Source organism: Motacilla alba, chromosome 10 (assembly GCF_015832195.1).
Source record: "Motacilla alba alba isolate MOTALB_02 chromosome 10, Motacilla_alba_V1.0_pri, whole genome shotgun sequence".
NCBI classification, from domain to species: Eukaryota; Metazoa; Chordata; class Aves; order Passeriformes; family Motacillidae; genus Motacilla; species Motacilla alba.
Genome location: NC_052025.1, coordinates 18,767,226 through 18,786,580, shown reverse-complemented (window position 1 = coordinate 18,786,580; position 19,355 = coordinate 18,767,226). Strand labels below are relative to the sequence as shown.

The following is a 19,355-nucleotide window of genomic DNA, read 5'->3' as shown; positions in this document are numbered from 1 at the left end:
GAAGTTGGTTCTCCCATTCTTAAAGCAATTGTGGAGCAATTGGCAATTCAGCATCTCCTTCTAGCTCATCCTAAACTGGATAAATGTTCATGTTCTCCTCTCTTGGAGATTCCTTCTCCTGGATCGCTGGCTCAGTAAAAGCCAAGTATTGTAAAAATTGCACCCACACCTAGAAAGGTCTCAGGATTAATATGCCATTCCTTGCACTCATAAAAAAGAAAGATATCAGATGATCTTAACAATGTCTGTTTTATGTAATCCCGTGTCCACTGGCATTAATTATGTCACCCTCCTTTAATTATTTTTGTCAGATCTCATGTTAATTAGACTGTTATTTTGCTTAGGATTGCACTTTGACTGATGATTATCTCATTTATCCTTTAAAATAATTTATACGGCGTTATAAAGAGAATGCTAATGTTCTTCTCATTTTAGCGAAAAGAAAACGATTGTTTATTCTCGCTTTTTTGGGTTTCCGAACATTCTCCGTGGGCTTCGTTCGTCCGAGCCCTTCAGTCCATGGCGCTCGCAGTACCGGGCAGCCCCGCTGGGGGACGCTCTGCAATCGATTTTGGGCTGAAATCGGAGCTTGCGCTTCGCTGCCCGTCTCTAATGGGCTAAAATTCCACCTTTCAGCTTCCGTGAGCAAACTGCTTGGAGTTGTTTATAGCATCAAGAGACAATTTTCTCCACAAAATAAACTAGAAAGGGATGCTGCTCTATAATAAAATAATAAAAAAAAAGCCTCGCAGATCTCTTCAAGCATGTCAGGAATATGAAACTACACGATGTTTACAATTATGGGAAGCATGAAAGCAATTTATCACAATACCTGATATTTACTATAGCATGCATTTGATCTTCTTTCCCCCACCCTTTTCTTCCATGGATGCAGTTCAAAAGTTTACAGCACAGGAATGCAAAGCTGTACTTATTTTCTGTACCTTGGCTTAGTTTATCCAAGGCTTTCCCTCTGTATTTACTGATGAGAGATCCTAAGTATTATTTAAAGGGAAAAAAGCCTTTGTGCTGAGATGATTAGAGTGTTTGTTTCAGGGAGCTTTAGGTTGTTTGCTGCTGATAATAACTTGATGTAGTCCAGAATTTCTGCTTCCATAAAATATGCTTATATTTGCTATGCTAGAAATTATGAGAACAATTTGGATCAAAGGAGAAGGCCACCATATCAATCATTTGTTATCAAAATGCATTGGATTCGGTGGGATCCTTGCACTGAGATGATGCTCAGGGTTGTCTCAGCCCCCAGAGCAGCTCCTGCAGGGTTCAGAGGATAATGGTGGTCAGAGATGGAAAGACCCAGCAGGTCAGATTTTCCACCCACCTCCAAATTGGGAGTGCTCCCTCTGGTACATCTCGCTCAAGTCCGGGGTCAGTGCTGCACAATATCATGCTCTAAGGTTTATTTATTTATATACCCCAGTAAATAGAAAACAGAATAGCAAGGGTGACTTTTTACCCCCCTGCTTTCAAAATAACAAGAAGTTTCTAGGTGAAGCTGATTAATTCCCTCTTAGGCTCCTATCAGCAGAAATTAAATGGGGTTGACTCATGGGGAACTCTGCAGTTGTGATTTGCTCTACAAATGAGATATAAGAGGTTTTCCTTGAGAGCTCAATGATGTATAAAAGGAAACTAAAGGAAAATGTATTACACTGCATTTCTGGGCTGCAGCTGTGCATCTTAGGTGCCTTAAATTCTTCTTACTAAAAGCCCTTGAGCAAAGATTTTATGCCCATAACTACTCTATCCTCTGGCAAATCATATTGCCTGGCAGGGCTGGGTAAATAACAGGTTACTCTTAAAAAAATTACAGAGGAAAGAATACAAGATTTCAAGATTTTTTTTTCATAATTATTGTCAAGAATGAAGTCTCAGTCAGAAAGTAATTCAGGAATACCTAGCTGTACATAATAATCCTTTAACCTGCAGTGCCCTGTTCTGTGTGTAGTGATATTATTTGGGTTTCCTTGATGTCCCTGTGTGATAACTGACGAACAGTGAATATTTTTAATTGAATGTACAAGTCATAAAATGACATATGTACTGCTAACCACTTATTGTGCAATTGGAGGTTTTCATTTGGCAAATGTTCAAGCTTAAAATGTGTTTTTCATGATTATTCCCCTTATTAAAGCTCATTTGCTATTCATGAAAAGTGAGCACAAAAGAGATGTGAACAGTCAAAGAAACTCATTTAAAAATTCAAATGAATATCCAAGGGAAATGGATTTCAGTGTTTGCCCAACTCTACTGGGACACTCTGCTGCTGAACATCTTTAATGGGTGCCTTTGTCATTGTCCTCAAGGCTTCCATCACAAATGCTGCATGCTTCCTCACGACTTCATATTGCAGTCATTATGCAAAATTCATTCTTGATATGGTTAAAGTGGTTCATTAGAGAGAGGCAAGGTGAGAGTGTGTTCACCACCTGCCTGCTGCTTTTACAAAGGAGGCAAAAAATAATGTGTTGTGATACTGACTGCTGAGTTTGGTGTGGAGTCAAAGGAACTCAGGTCTTTGGCCTTGCTGAGAGCTGAGACATCCAATGGCCTTGCTCATCCTGGCCTCAGGGATTCCAGTTATCCCTCTCTGTGTCTTGGTGATGGGGAGGATCTGATCATCAACTGTGGGAACAAAAAACAGTAACTGATGTTTATTTTCTACTTAGGCTGAGCTCCTGCAAGCTAAATTACACCTTTGTTCTTCACTTGCTTTCCTGGCAGCAGGATCTGCATGCAAGGCTCCTTCCTCTCCACAAGTCTCATTGAAGTAAGTCAGGTGGTCAGGAACTGTCCTCTGGGTCCCAAACAAGTGACAGAGCCACAGAAGTGCTGCTTGTTACCTCCTCACTAAATGGTGTAGTTCCTTATTGTGCTGAAAATGCAAAGAGATGTGAGCAACCACATAGCTTCTAGGGCTAGATAACTGAAAGAACATCTTGCATCATTCAGCCTGAGACTTTGGAGGTGCATTTGCTCATGCAAGCTGAGGGCAAAGGCTGATGCTTTTCAGAAAGGTCTTGCTTCTTAGCCCAATTTTTAACTGCTTCCATTAAAGAAGATCAGATTCTTTGCCTGGGGTCATGTGGCAGCTGGGTGGCTCAGCCAGGGTTTGAGCCAAAGATCCATTTTCTTGGTTCATCACCCTTGAATGTAAATAGGAAATTTAATTCTGCTTTATGAAGATATTAGGCAGGTTTTATACATTTTATATTTCTGGATGGTATACAATGTATATTTCTGAAAGAGACCAATATGCCATTATAAGGAGGAAATAGTCTAATTGGTAATGAAATTTAACAAAAACAAGATACAAAAAATGTTTCCAGAGGAAGAAATTGGACCTTGAATTAGTAGTTTGTGGCAACTGATAAGATGTGGAACCTTCTGGGGATGTGAAGGACATTAGAATGCCAATCAAATACCAAAATGCTCATTTAACTTAGTGAGATACTGCCTGATTTTTTTTATACTGATGCTTATTTTAGGTATTTTTTTGCTCTTTCCCCAGTTGCACATTGCAGAATGCAGTGTGTGGAGGGAGTGCACAGCACCAGTGTGAGCAGGTGTCCCCCACGCTGGATGAGCTGGTGCAGCTGCAGGTAAGGGAAAGGTTTTCTGCTGGTGCAACAGGAAAGCCAAAGAGCAGCCGCAGCTGTGGGACAGAACTGTTCTGGACTTACAGACAGGTGCCAGGAGTGCTCTTACAGATATGGCAGCCCATACCTTCAGGAGCATGGAAGAAGAGGAGGGGCAGTCTCAGATTATTTCTGGCTAATATTTTTGCTTAAAATTGAGTTCACCATGTTATTTTCCAGCTTATCTCACCACCCTTCTTCTTTTTTTTTTTTTTTTTTCCCCTTGTAGAATGGCCCATCCCTTCAAGTTTCATTTTTGGAATTTAATATCTTCTGTTGATGATTTCTGTTCCTTATCTTCTCTTGATCCGTTTCTGCTTCTCTTTTAGATTCTGTCTCCTTCAGTCTCCAACTAATGTCTCCCCATATGTCAGATTAAAAAAAAAATTTACAAGATGCTGGGCTGTGAAAGGAACTAGGGAATGTTTATGTGGTTGCAGCAGGCTGACCATTAAAGTGACTTTATTTCTACAGCATTTCAGATGCTGGGCTTGACAGTTTCATTTCTGAAACTATTTATACTCACAAAAATCCATAACAGCATTTCCATTATTTCCTGATATGATTTTTTGCCTATATTTTATCAAGTCATCTTCTTCTATTCAGGCCTGATTTCAGACAATAGGAATACAAAGTGGAAAAATCCTTTCTAAAAGAGACTGTAGCTTTTTATCTATTAAAGCATCTTTCTGTGTCCCAACACATTTTTATCTCAGCCTACTTTTCAGCTTCTCCTGTTGATTTGATCCAATGGAATGCATGCAGGGGAGACTTAGATGAAAGTTACACCTGAAAAGGGTGTGTGCTCAGAGCTGAGGAACCTTACTGAAGCTGCCTTCCTCATTATCCAGCAAAGTCCTCTTGCAGCCCTGGATCCTGATTGCAGACCATGCTGTATTAAAGCAAAGGCCAGCTACAGCTGTTGCCTCCCACTGAAAACACAGAAGGATAGGTATTTTACTAAGCAATCACCACTGGACATCACAACAGGCTGGGATGGATAAAAATGATAGATTTTGTATTCTTGCTTGTCTAAATATCATGCTGTCCAAGCATTTATATATGTGATGTTCTATTTTTTTCATCATTGCAAGAAAAAACCAACCAAACCGTAACTTGTAGTTTTGAAAAGGAAACTACAGCTGGCATTAACTATTTTTGAACAACATCAGTGCATTAAATTCTGGCACAGTTTGCATAAAGAGACTGTGTGGCAATTTGTAAAAACATGTGAAATAAAGACGTTAAGAGTAGTCAGGTGTAACTTGTTCCTTGCCACAGAAGTAAAATCAGTGATTCCCAGGCTTTCTCACGTGGCAAATCCTTGCCAGCCCTCAGGACTCCTGCACAGACCCCCCAGACCCCTCAATGTCAGTGACTGCTGCAAACAGAATAAACACAAGGCTTGTTATGATTTCACAAATAAAGTTTGGAAACCACCAGACATAATGATGGCTTTGGTTCCCTGCAGCTCTACACTGCTGTGGCTCTGGACTGCTGTTGTGACTCCAGGGAATGGTAGGGTAAGCTTGTGATGGAATATGATGATAACAACACTGAGCTACTGAGCACAGCCCCTTTTGCTTGCCTTGGAGTGACGCTGGCCCAGGAAGGTCAGCAGGTTGTTTGCTTCCTGCTGAGCTAATTGGCAGGGTGACAGCCACTGCCTGCCAAACACATGCATTTGTTTAATCTCTGCTGGTTGGGGATATAAACCACCAATAGACAAAAGAGGCCTTCTTTAAAAGAGCTGATTTAGAGCTGGGTGAAGATGGGTTCTCCCCTTAAATCCCAGAGTGGCAGTAGTAGCTGCTCTGGATGTGCACAAATAGCACACAACCAAGCTCACTTTGGATCCCTTTTCCCCTGACAGTTCACTAGGAGGAGAGGGGAACTATTGATCTTGGTAGGATCAGGTAGATTTGGCATCTGTGGTTTTGTATTTAAAAGCTGATGCTGCTCATAAATGCAAGATTGAATGGATTGTAGGAGAGATGAGGAGCTTCCCGAACTGATTTAAGATGCACGAAGCTGCTGTATAAAGGACATGTGCAAGGCCCAAGGGAGTCAGTGCAAAGAGTCTTGTTAATGTTTATGGGCTTTTGATCAAGTCCTAAAGACAGACTCAAGAGCTGAGATGTTTTGACTTTGAAACAAAGGCCCTGGTGCAATTATATAATTTCTATTATTCTCTTTAAACTGGTGTGTGTTATTCATCATTCTGATCAGAACACGCTTTGTATCTCTGTCCTATTTCTGGTTTGATGATTGTGATAAACTTGGTAACCTTTTGCAGGCTGTGAAGTTGTACACTTCCTTCAGATCCTCTGTTAGGCTTGTGAAAGTGCTTTTTAAATTTTAAAGGACAAAAGTCGTGTTTATTTTTGCAATTAGGGATTACCAGGGGCTAATCTTATTCTAAAACTATAGGAATGATGGTGATAAACTTAGTGACCCTTTTCAGCCTGAAAGCTGTACACGCCTTCATTTAGATTGTCAAAGTGCTTTTTAAGTTACAAAGGGCAAAATTTATGAGTTTTTTTTTATTTCACCAGTTTGAGATTATTAGGGTCTAGTGGTATTCTAAAAATATAACTTCTACTACAGCTTCATCTTTGCCTCTTTCAGGAATTTGCATCCTCTCCATTTGTATGAATGTACCTGTTGCTGCCATCTCCCTTTAACAGAGGGCTATCTCTTTGGTATCCTCAGGATTTGCAGGTCTTAATTAGAATGGATTTATGTTGATTAGCGTTGATGGGATTGAAATGCCATGTAGTTATTAATTTCCTAGTTTTAATTTTGCTACTTAGTCATACGTTACCAAAAATATCTTGGAAATGTGTTTTTTCCCTTGTAAAGTGGCAAACCAGAGAAATAAATGCATCTCGGCAGGCTGTCATTTTGAGTACAACTCCTGCTAGATCCTGACTTAGAATTCTGTGAATGACTATGGAGCTGGATGGAAATGAAAAGAAATACCTGCAGCCAAGTTTTCTTAGATTTTCTTTGAAAAGAAGAATGAACTTTCAGGAATTGCTGCTAGGATTTCTTGGTTTCTTTTTTACATGTAAATGTCAATGAACATAATTCCTTGAAATTCCAAATTTCAAAATGTCCATTTTAATTTTCATCTCCGTAGCATATGCAAGACAAACAGTTTCTGGGCAGAAGTCAATATAATCCAGCACATGGAATGCTCTTTCCACTTTTGCAGGGAGGAAAGTGAGGCATAAAATAATGTGTGTTCCAGTCCAAGGGTCATTACAATCAGTCTAAAGTGCATGCTCAGATCTCACTGCAACAGGATAAGGTGTTGTGCTGGTGGACTGGCTTTGCAGGCTGCTCATCTCTGCAGTGATGAATAAAAGCAGTAACAAAATTTCCAGAGCAGATAAAAATTCAAATGCTTCTCTTTCCTAAAGTCTCCTGCTGAGCCCTTTGCAGATGGAGAGAGGAGACCACAGCACTGAGATACACCAGCGGCTGAGTTTTGGACTGGGAATGAGGCCTCTAGCATTTGCAGAGAAGGGGTTCAGTGCAGAGAATGTTTATATTCAGTGCTGGCATTCAACTAGTTCCTAAAACTTCAGGGTAAAAATTTCTGCAGGAATCGATCCTGAAGATAGATTCACAGCTTCTTTCAGCTTCTCTCTTCTTTCTGTAATCAAACCCATTCCTCACTGAGTACAAGAGCAGTGAACTCAAAATTTCTTTTGATAAAAGCAGAGCTGAGCAGCATCGTTCCACAATGTGTCCAAATAATGCCAATTGCTGTAACACTACATTTCCTGCAGATTTAAGTTCTCTCCTTAATATTCTGTCTATCTGGAGAGAGCTGTTTGAAGAAAACAGCTAAGCTTGATCATAAATCTGCCCAGCATATTTGTAAGTATTTGTAAATAAGATCTGCATGAATGTATCTTATGGACTTCTTCCAGAATACCAAGCACCAACTTTGGTCTGCTTCAGCCTGTATTTTAACTCTGTTTCTGGTTTGCTATCACTTGGAAGTTTGGTCAGCTTTCTCCAGATGGGAATTTTCTGAGGGAGAGCAGCTTTTGGGTTCCCTTGTGAAGGTGCAGAACTTTGGGAAACCTTGGTGCATTGGTGTAGGCAGGTGGAGAGAATCAGGATTCTTCTTTAGCTCCTGGGTCTATGCCCCTTTTTTGGTCTGTGCGTGCTCAGGGCTGTTCCAGCCTTTGGGTTTTGGTGGAGGTGAAAGAGAAATTCAAAGAGATACAAACTCGGGAGATGGGGAATATTCAAATAATTGACTCAATCACAAATGCAGCTGATAATGTTCAACCTGTAATGCCTGGTTGGTGTTGGAAAGTTGGGAGCTGGCTGGGTTTCTCCCATAGCCTTGATTCCACCTCGGGCAGTACTGGGAGGGATGTCCTGCAGACACACAGGAACACGGCAGGTAAATTGTCCTTTCAGAGCCAGAAGGTGAAGGTGTGCTTGGAAGCTATTGCTTTCTTACTTCAGTTGCAATGTGAATTTTCTGGATAAAAGAAAAAAATCTCGTCTTGCAGTTATCCACATGGGAATTTGCACTAAAAAGCCAACACTTGCAGTGTGACCTGTATGACATTGCTGTTAATTATGTATTATATATGCTGCTTTTCCTGTTTTGGCATTGGGAGGGGCCTCTTGGCTTCTCAGTTCATATGCATTACTCTCATTAACATGAATAAGGATTTAGGTGTTGCAGAGTGATTGTCAGTCTATTTTGATATCATTCCCCAATCCTTACCACGTGCTCCAAATAAAGGCAGAATGTCATTCTGGATACCAGGGTGTACTTGGGATTCTGTTTCCTACAGAATTACACCCTGAATCTCCTGGAGCAAGCCAGGATTCCATGGAGCTCTCTTACATGCTCAGGCCATCCTGATCCATCCAAAGAGCTGTTGTGTTCATGCAGCAAAGCTGGCACAGCCGTCCTGCAGCACAGAGCTGCACTCATCCCCCTTGTGGGAGGCTGGTCTCCTATCCAGTTTCCTTTATAATAAAAGGAGTAATAGCTGTGTGCAACTGAATTTCTCTGTTGTTTTTGTTAGTGGATCAAATTCCTCCCTGAAATAACCAGCTACAGTTCAGCTGAATGAAGGCTATGGCTTCATTTGCATCATTGCATAATTATTTACTTCAGTCTTACCAAATCCTTTGTTTATTTTTAAATTTACATCATACTAAGCAGAAAATAATGTCATGCCCTGGAGCAGTGCAGAAACCATGATTAAGAGGAATAGCAGACACTGAGAATGATGGTCATACACACAGGATTAAGAGCGGAATTTGACTTCTTATAGGTCTAGATTTACACAAACCACTTGGTCACTGGCCAGTTCTTAACTCATTTTGAGTGTCCTTTATATTAGGATTGGAGAGCAGACTTAAAAGCTGTGTTAATGAAAAAAACAATTGACAGGATTGAACCAGGCCCTAAATGCTTAGTTGGAATTAGATGAACAATTCCTGTACATTTTGCCACTGTAATGGAGGATTTATGTTTTCTGATCATGTTTTCATTACTTGTTCTTTGAGAGCACAGAGACAATTTGAGTGACTCTTTGTAATGGGTCCATCATGTGGGAAAAGATAAATGGACGTGATTCTTGCTGTCCTTATTTGGAGAGATCAGGGATGGATTGGGAAAGTCAAACAAAACCAGTGCACAACTGGCTCTAGCTCAGACTGTATTTTCTACACTGCCTACAACTAATATGTTTGTATTTGATTTGGACACTTTGTATTGGTAAAAGGGAGTCAGGCATAAATGAGGCCAACACTATTATTCAGTGTTATTAATGATGTTGTCTACTCTTAGTTCCTCAAAAACTAGAAAACTAATAAATTTTACATATTGGAAAAAAATCACAGATAAATCAAACAAATACATAAATTCTTTAAAGTATTTAATATGTGTTAAGAGGACAGGATGATGAATTCAATATTGAAAACCAATATCAAGTTTACAATTATGTACCATTTATCATCACTGATTGCACAGACAGAGTATTATTGTGGGGAACAGAATGATGCATAAACTAAAACCCTGATTGGTTTTCTAAAAAAAAAAAACAATTTAAAATTCATGTTATGTCTGAAAAGCTTTGTTTTTCTTATTCAGGCATTATTTTCAATAGTAATTGTTCATTCAGACACAAATGATGCATATTTAATTTCTTGGGCTTTGATATTAACAGTATAATCATTTTCCAGTGTTGATAACTTGTGCTTTTACAAACACTAGCAGGATTCAGTTTGCTGTTGTTTCCTGAGGCCCAATTTCCCCTTTAGGCAAAAAGAACATATGGAAAATGAAAAAGTGAGAGGAACTAGTTTTGAATTGGACATGTAGAAGCAAGCAAATGAAAGCAGCAAAATGCTCTTGAAAGGTGAATGGACTTTGAAGAGAAAACGTGTACAAGTGGCTGGTTTTACTCAGCAGATCGTTTCAAAGGGTAAAATTCTGCCTCCCCAAAGTTCAACAGCACAGCTCGCAGCGACTTCAGTGTTTTCAAACTCCTGTTGTCTGTGTGAAGGACATACCTGCTCACCTTTATGAAAGAGCTGCTCTTCTTTAAACTCCTGTCACCCCAGCTGAGCTCTGGGAGAGGGAAATGAATTCTTCTCTGGCTCACACTTTATCAGCAGAATTATTAAGCAGTTTTCTGTGCAGAGTCACTCTCGTAATACACTCCTGATTTTTTTCCCCCTTTTTTTTTTTCAAATTCTTTTCTCATTTTCATGTTGGTGCTCAAGTTTCTTGGGGATGACCAGACATCATTTCACCAAACTGAAGCTGTGCACTCATAACTGAGAGTTATTTTGTCCTTCAGAATCTCAACAACTCAATCTGATTTATGAAAGAATCTGGCTAAGCTTGAAGATTCAGCTGGAGTTTACAGAGTTATAACTCTAGTCTAGACTCATTGAGTCAACAATAATAAGAAAGAAGCCAAACTGTCTTTTTATATATCTTTTTTGTAAACTACACATTTTAAAAACAGAAGCACTGAACTAGAACCAGTGTGCTGCAATCTAGTGCTGTTTGTACTGAATGTCTTTTAGGAGGGGGTTGCATTTAAATAGACACCAAGAAGAAATGAGTATTCCAGTAGTCACCCTCAAGTGGAGAAGCATCCACAGCCACATCCATTGCCATTTACTGACATCTACGCCCCTGCAAGCAGACAACCATAGTGCAGAGAATGCCAGAACTTTCCATGGGAAATTACTGAGCTGGATGGGATTTTATATCAGCAAGAAGAGTGGGGCTGAATGCTTTGCCTCAAATATCTGTCAAAAGTCATCCAGCAGAATGTAATATCTTGGGTTTCATTGGTGTCCAGAGAACTCACAGTTTGACAGGCCACTTCTTTGGAAAGTTTTACAGAGAACACTGAAAGACAAAGGAAAAATAATTGTTGCAGCAGGCTTGCCTAATTCATTTTAAGCAGTCTAGTTTAGTCTCTGTGCATTTCTTACAATTTAAAAAGGAAAATCAGGGATGCTAAATAGTTCCCCAAATGGAAACTGGTAACAAAACTGAGTTCTAAACAATGCCAGCAGTATAGAGCAACTGGTGGTTTTTAATATTCTTAGACAAACAACAAAACCTAATTATCTTTATTTATTCAATAAATCAAGTTCAAATTTGATCTGTTGAATTGTATTAAATATTGAAAATCATTTAATAAATGAACACGATTGGTAATTTATTATTGATATTCATCATTAAGATTTTGGTAAAAAATAATTTAAAACAGGTGGAGAAAGACAGTGAGGAATTCACCTCAGGTACCAGTACTGCTGCAGAACCTGCTCAGGTTGCCTTAGCCATGGGTAATGAAGAAAAATAGCTTGTGGAGCCAGGGAGGGAGAACTGGGCCTGGAAAAGAGGTAGGGAAAGAGGAATCTCTCCAGCAGCCACTCCAGCAGCCAGGGATTCTCTACTGCCCCGTGCCGCTGGCTCGGGGGGCTGCTGCAAGGTCTCAGGAGTGCTGCAAACCAGCACAGCCAGGCAAGGCGAGGCTGGGAACCTGGGGCATGAAGGCTGTGCTTGAGTCAAGGAGTTTTTTGGGAGGCTGGGAGGTTGCAGGGAGTCCCTGATGGAGCCAGTGTACCAATCCTGGCCCAAACGATGTCCTTTTTGAAACACTGCCATCACCTGCAGTCATGCACTGGCACGTGACCAAGAAACACACAGTGCAGGACAGAGGATTTTGGCAGCCTCACATGGACATAAAATACTGTACAATGTGGGGATTCATCGTGTGGCTACGGTGACAAAAAAAAGTTCTATTAATCCTTTTGGTCCTTTATCGAAAAGGGACTTGGTCTGGTGTTTCTTGCATACTGAGATGTTAAAAAAGCAGGATCACAGCCAACATTGTTATTCTAATTAGAATATAATCAGTAACAGTACCTAACACAAGTAGAGCATTTCATCTTGAAAAGGCTGTGCAAGCATAAGATTGCTGGCTAAGAGCTAAGTTCGTGCAGCTGTTCAAATCACCTGTCACGAGCCTTTTGGTCTAATGATTTTAATCATTATGCATTTGTAACTTCTGCTACATCTTTCAGGAAGAAAATGACAACCGTGGGGTGCGACTCATTCCCTGGCTGATGCCTCTCTCAGCTTGCAGTGGCACTGAGCCACCCGGGAGCAGCAGCGATGCAGCCGATGTGACAGTGCAAGGGCAGATGCTCTGGACGGTAGAGGATGCTAGAGAAGAGGTAAATTTTCCACGGCGCTTTCCCCCATTAGCATCCCCGGAACCTGGCGTGCTATCAGCTCGAGCCAGCGTCTCCCCGCGCAGGGGCCGCTTTAGGCGCTGCGAGCTGCGAGTGCCTGCCCGTGTGTGCCCGCTCCTCCAGCTGCGTGCGTGCCTCTACTTGCAAACCCGGCACCTTGAAATGGGTCCAGAAGTTTGCATGATCTCCCTCTAAGCACATCCGCGGAGTCTGAGAGCTCTCTGCTCGGGAGATCGCGGTGTTTCAGCCGCAGGAGGCAGAGAGCAGCGCTTTCCCCCCATCTCCTGCCTCTGCTGAGCCACCAAGTGTTTCTGCCTCGGCTACAGTTTGCTTCCTCATTCCCACATGTTCGGGCGGCAACCTCGGGATGCCGGGGTGGCAGTCTGATTCTTTGTCCTTCTAGACTATTGAATGTATTTTAATTGAATCGGGCAGATAAAAAAACCCAAAACACATACGCAAAGCTTAAGGCATCAAGACTAGATCCCCCTTCCCCGAAACAGCAAACGGTTAAATAAATAACGAGATGCCAAACCAACCATCACCAAACGAATAAGCCAAAAATCAGCGTCAGCGCCGCAGGAAACGGGAAAGTTTCTGCGCTCTGAAGCTGGTACCGCACGTCAAAGCGAGAATCCAGGGGGAGGGGAGCGGAGCGCAGCCTCGGCCCAGCGCCTGCGAGAGCCGGGGATGCGCTGGTGCGCCCAGCCCTGCATCCCGGAGCGACTGCCCGAGAGATGCTGCTGTGACTTGGTTCTGCGCCGAGAAAAGAACGGCTCCGAGCCCCCACCCCCGTCTCCTCCCGCCCTCCTCTTCCTTCCCCCTCCCCCGGGTCCTGCGGGGAGGCGGGTTTAAGGTGGGTCGTGTGGCCGCGGTAACTTTCCTAACAGAGCCAAAGAGGCGCCCGGAGTCCCCCGCAGCAGCATCGCCCGCCCGTCCTGGGCAGCGGCACCGGCGCGGTGCCCCCGTGCGAGCGGCCCCGGCTCGACCGAGGCTGCTCGGGCTCCGCTCGCCGCCTCCCGCCGTCGTCCCTCGCCGCAGCCCCGCGGAGCCGGACCCGGGTCCCGACGAGGTAGGTGCGAGTCGGGACAAGCGCTGGGCGCTGCCGGGGACGCGGCACCGGAGCCCCGCGCCCGCAGCTGCGGCCCCCCACGCCCCGTTTGTTCCTGGCGCTGCTGCGGGGCGGGGAGCATCCTCTGCACTCCCGGCTGCGAGGGACGAAGCCCCTGCCCTGCTCCTCCTGGAACTGCCCAGGCAGCCAGGACGAGCCGGGGGGAGGCAGTCTCTCTCCAGTCCCTTGCCTCAATCTTTGCATTCTCGTTGGTGCTTTTGGAAGTGCTGAGCTGGGAGATGTGTGCGTGGGTGAGATCTTACGGCTTTATTCGGACTCTCCCCTATCAGCGCTTCTCTCAGAAGCCGCTTCCTGCCCCCCGCGTGCTTTCCTGGGGTGTTGTATCGGCACGAACTTTCTTCTGGCTGCCGGAGACGGATTTGGTCCCCTGGTGTCCCCGCGTGTCCCCGTCCTCGGGCTGCTGCCCTGCGCGGGCGAGCGGACTCGGGCCGGCGCCTCGCTGCTCGGGGTGTAGTGCCTTCCCTTGCGTGTACCTGCCGGGGCTCCTGGTGGGAGAAGGTGTTTGGGGCAGGGAGAAGTTGTAGGATGCAGTGTGTAAGCGACACCTGCGTTTCTGGAGCCCGGCAAGGGGGTGGAATCTCACTCTCACTGGTGCTACTCGCTGCTGCCAAACATCGCCTTCTTTTGCCTGGGTAGGACTCTGGCCACGCTGCCAGATGGTTCCTAACAAAGAGAGAAGTTTGGGATGTCAGGACATCGGCTCCCAAACGCAGCGCTCAGCGGCGGTCCGCAGGGACAGCGCACGGCTCTGGTGGCTTTGTGCCGGTTACTCAGCGCAAGCACGGGGCACCTGACTGATCCACAGGGGTGGGCAGGGCATCAGGAGTTGGGAAACCAAGGCAGCCATCGCTCCTCGTGAAATAAATCTCCTGTGATCACTGTGATCACTGCACGCTGGGCTTAGCCCGTCCTCCCCGCCCCCCCCCCCCCCCCCCCGGAGGAAGAAAGTCTGGAGTTAACTAAAAGGAAGGCTGCAATTCATGTCTTTATTGTCCTCTGACTTAGAACAGAAGTATGTAACACATAAATTAGCCAGAATGGAGCACTTTGTCTGCCTTCCACGACCTGTCAGATGGGGGAGATCCCACCCCCTGTCATGCTCAGTGCTGTATTTTGGTAATTGAAATCTCAGGGTTAGGTGACTGGAGGTTATGTCTCAATTTCACATCATTGGGCTAAGGAAATCTGAGAAGATTTATGCTGGGATATCCAAGTCTGAATCCTTTCCATGCTTAGATGTCTCCTAAAGTCCATCCAGGGCTTTGCTGTCCTTCTTGCTGTTTGGACCTTCCTCCCATGTCTACTTTGTTATTAAATCCCACAAACTTTCCTTCTCAGAGTAGTTAGTGCCTGCTGGATGGATTCTTTCAGGTCTATTGCCTTGGTTATAGTGCTGCTAAATAAAGGTGACCAAAGAGACTGAACAGCCTCACCACAGGGTTGGATTTTAGCCAATCTTTTACAGAGCACAGATCTGTTCTTGTTTATGAACAAGTTGATGTTCGTGGGCCCTGCTCTGGAGTCTCTTAAAGTTGGTGTGGGACACCTGAAATTGTCTATGATGAGGTTAATAAATGCTAATAAGCATGTGTGAAATATGTTTGCAAAATCAGTTTCAAGGCTTATTTATCAGTAACCATCTCTGGAGGCTCCTTCAGTGTTTAAACTCTTGAGTTCAGTTTTATTGCTGCTTCTTGTTGATACCTGAGTAAATTTGTTACAGAATTGCAAGAGTTTTATGGTGAAAGTGTTTCAACATATGAAACATTGAAAATGGTCCTGTGGCCATGATCTGTTTTTCAAAACGGTCTCAGTGTTGTCTTTATTTCCAGTCACTCCCAGTCACCTACTTTAAAAAATTCTGTCACTTTAGTTAAAAAACCCAAATTGGCTGATGTTAAATACTCACTAGTAGGCTGCATTACGTTGTTCCAGCTTTTTACTTATGAAAAAGGCCTGATTTGATCTCTTGTTTTTTTTTTTTAAAGTTAAATATAAATTAATTGTCCAAAGAATCAAACAGAAGCCAATAGTCCCTTTAAGAAGTCCCATATTTACTGTGAATGAGGCACTCAGCTATTTTCACTTTGAACAATCCATCGTGCTTTAAACACCAGGCAGCAGAATTAATATTTAAGCAAATGCATACGGCAAAACTATAAATCACTGAAAACAGTTAATTATATTGGAGCTGTGAAAATACCTTCCAGTACAGTCTGAAAGAGCATAAACTATTTCTCTCTAGTGTGATCACAATTCTTGCAAACCTTTTATCCTCGTATGTGAAATCATTTCTAATTCTGTGTTCCCGCAAAGCATGTGCTTGGTTATTGTTTTCAAAACCATGTGGTTTGGGTTACTATTTGAATATAATATTTATGATACTACTTTGGTTGTTCAGCTTAAAAAGGGAAGTGCTGCATACCATTGCATATTAAAAAGCTTCCGTGTAATTACTACTTTTTGCAGTACTGCTGTGCAAATCTCTGGGTCGGGATTTTAAATGGAGATTTTACAGCGTTCACAGTTACTTTATATAAAAGCCATAAGTCTCCTTCTAGAAACAAGGGGGCTGCAGGCACTGGGGAGTGTACAGTGTGGTGCCTGCACTGGTTTTTACCTTTTTCTTATTGCAGCATCTATGCTTGCCATTGGCCTTTGTGTACTCCCCAGGTGCATGGAGTGTGGTGGGCTCCCCCAAACTGTCATCTGTTGGTCCCCTTGGGGTCTGAATTACCTATTTACACATTTACTGTCATATTGTCATCTTCTCCAAATATGTCTGTTCTGGTTGCACCTTGCAGAGGAGTGTATGACACGGGAGGCATTTCCACTGTCCCTCTCTGCCTTGAAAATCCATGCAAAGGATCATGTGGGGCTGAAAGAGGCAGAGTCTGTTGCCAATTCAGAACCAAAGTCCCTGGGAGGTTCTCCAGGGATGGCGATGGACCTAAGACCATGCTGTAGATGCCTGTAGGATTCAGGTCTCACAATCCCCTTACATTCCCCAGGGTATCCTGTCTGGTCTCCAGTTGCTGCTCCACCAGAATTCCGTTGTCCTGGGAGACACACATTGGGTCTGGTGCCCAACGCAGATATCTTGGTTTTCCTCGTGTGTCTCAAATAGCATTTGGGATCCCTGTAAAGACATAGCATCCTGCCCTGACTATCTCACACATTACACAACATGGCTAATGTGTGAAACCTTGTATCAGAGAAATAGTTCCAATTACCATTGTGAATTAAGGAGTTCCCCCCAGAAAGGCTTGTTCAGCTATTAATGGAAAAGACAGAAAAAATCCCCCCTCATTGTTCTATGCCCTGCAGACTGACCATGCTGCCAGATCCACCCGTATGCTCCTTTGCACAAAACTGACTGAAACCTCAGTGGAGAAGTTCTGTATGTTAAAGAGTGAGACATGAAAAAGCTTGTAGAAAATTAAAAGAGCCAGTCTCAGAGGAGACAAATCCCAGACAGAATCAGTTTGAGATTGCCAGAAGAGTTCAGCCATATGACACTTCTCTGTGAATCTGTGAGTGATGTACAATTGACGTGCGCAGGTGGAGAGGAGGAATTTTAAGAGTTTGTAGAATGTGACCATTACCTTATGAATTACAGATAAAGTACCAAATTCATGAAGAGACAATATCCCACACTGCTGTGAAGATCAGACTCAGTAGCTGTGAGAGTGAGAGAATCTGAGGCATTCAGTCAAGATGACCAAACACAAGTGCAGAATTCTCCAGGATGAGTGTGTTTACAAACACTTGGATCTGACCAGTAGAGCTCAGCCCTCCAGGCAGGTTCTGCAGTCTGGCTGCTGCTCTGAAGGGAAGCTATTGAAATGGGTATGAAAGCTTCTTTCTGAGCGAGGCAGAGAGGTACAAGATGAAGGTCACCACTTAGCCCGCTCACAGAAATGCAGCCGGAATGAAGAGCTCGCCCAACTCACACCAGGTTGCAAACAAGAGCAGAACTTTAGGGCTCACTTTTCCCTTTGCAGTAAGAACTAGCACTGAGAATTTCTCCTGGTGCCAGCCTGAGAACAAAGGCTAATGAATGAATGAATAGACACGAGGCTGAAATGAGATTCACTGCTGAACATGTGCTCTGCCTGGAGGAGGAGTAAGAGAGAGTAGCTGGGTGAAAATAGTTCTGTGCACTAACTTCCCATAGTTCATTTTCTAGGTTTTTTTTCACCAAAAACATTTCATAAGGGCTAATAGTCACTCTGAAAAATATTTTAGAGGGTCAAAAAGGCACCAAAATACTTGTCAGAATATGACAGCTGACAGGTTGCCCAAGTGAGGAATTTGTAAACAAGTTTTCATGTTAGTATTTTTTTTTTGCTTGGTTTGTTTTGGTTTTTATTCTTTTGATATTTAACTGGTAGATATGAGTGGAAATAGGTTCAGGTTCTCCTAAGCTCAGATCTTCAGAAATTTTACTTAGCCTTTTATTTTGGATTCCTGGTTAAGATCTAGACTTTTGCTAACCTCCTGCTTTATCACAAGTCTTACAGAGCATAATTTTTTGCAAGGTTTATGGAGTGTTGTGAACACATGAACATCTGATTTCTCTGGAACACAGATAGTAGGGAAAAGCTATAGAGAAATGATCAGGTGGAGTACTGGAATTCACAGTGGCCTCCTAAAGGGGCCAAACCAGGAAGGGAAATTAACAGCTTTGAAGCTCTTTAGTTAAAGGATATAGCCTGGTTCTGTAGATTGTAGGGATGGATAAGGTGTTTTGGGAGCATATTCTACTTTTTTATATGTTTGAGTCTTTAACACTCACATCTGTTTTTGAGACAATTACTTGAATAGTAAAAACTATTGTTTGGACATCGCTGTTTTAAGAGCCTTTAAAGCTTTGTAGAGGTTTTGATACAAATATTTTTCTACCAGTCTAAAACATGGAGGTGCGCTGATATAAATCCAGTGTAAGCATGAGGAGAATCAAGTTCTTTATCATGCTTTTAGAATCTACCAAGTGAGGGAAGCATGGATGATTTGTAAGTAGTCAACTGGCATATGGTACCATTATGATAACATCATGTTCACAGCACTTTCCAGATTGATATACAACCTTTCTAAAATAAGCTCTGCAGAAAAATCAAGAAGAATGTAAAGTCATTTAGCAGCCAGCACGCTGTTGGCACAGCACAGGACACTGGGAGGTGACTTCTCTGGCACTCAGTGTGTCATGTGAGTTGTGCATCACACTAGTACCTACTGACAGGCAGTCACTCCAGAAAAGTGCCCCTGCCCCCTGTGTGCTGGGCTGGTTCCTGCTCTCTGAACGCACCAGGAAATGCTGCTTTCATTTCCATTCCACAGCCCTGGCCAAGTCGTGGGGTTAGCACGAGCTATGGAATTTGTTTCTCAGGAGGAAGTCCAGAGTTAAGCCCTTTGTTAGCAGTGGAAAGAGAGATGCTGGAGTTACCAGGGGAGACTGAATTATCCTCTAGTTCTGGATGGAAATATCCAGACTGAGGTGGAAACCATCTCATTGACCTGCTGTGTCATTTATGGTTCTCCAGGAACAGGAAAACCATAAATATTCTTGGAAGCAGGAGCCTTGACAAGACAAACTGCAGCAATGTTTCACTTTTCAAAGGGCTTTTATCTACTTGCCACAGCTAGCTTAATTCTGTTAAAGAATTAAGACAATAATACTTTATTGTAGCATAAATTTTACTTTTGTTTGCCTTCATTTAAATGCACAAGCTGTAAATATCATTTTAAAGAAGTGCTGGCTGATTAATTTGAACTTGTATTAACTTCTCTGTGTT

At 43.0% G+C, this 19,355-nt stretch overlaps 1 protein-coding gene across 6 annotated transcripts in view; it reads left to right on the top strand.

Annotated features, from left to right (window-relative positions):
• The first annotated feature begins 12,285 nt into the window (after nt 1-12,285).
• MEGF11 (multiple EGF like domains 11) overlaps nt 12,286-19,355 on the top strand; it is a 254,203-nt gene continuing 247,133 nt past the window's right edge. The window contains exon 1 of one of the 6 annotated variants that reach the window (XM_038146755.1): nt 12,286-12,410. The gene's annotated coding sequence lies outside the window, so the exon portion shown is untranslated. The other 5 variants (XM_038146754.1, XM_038146753.1, XM_038146759.1 and 2 more) reach the window with 5 other exon arrangements.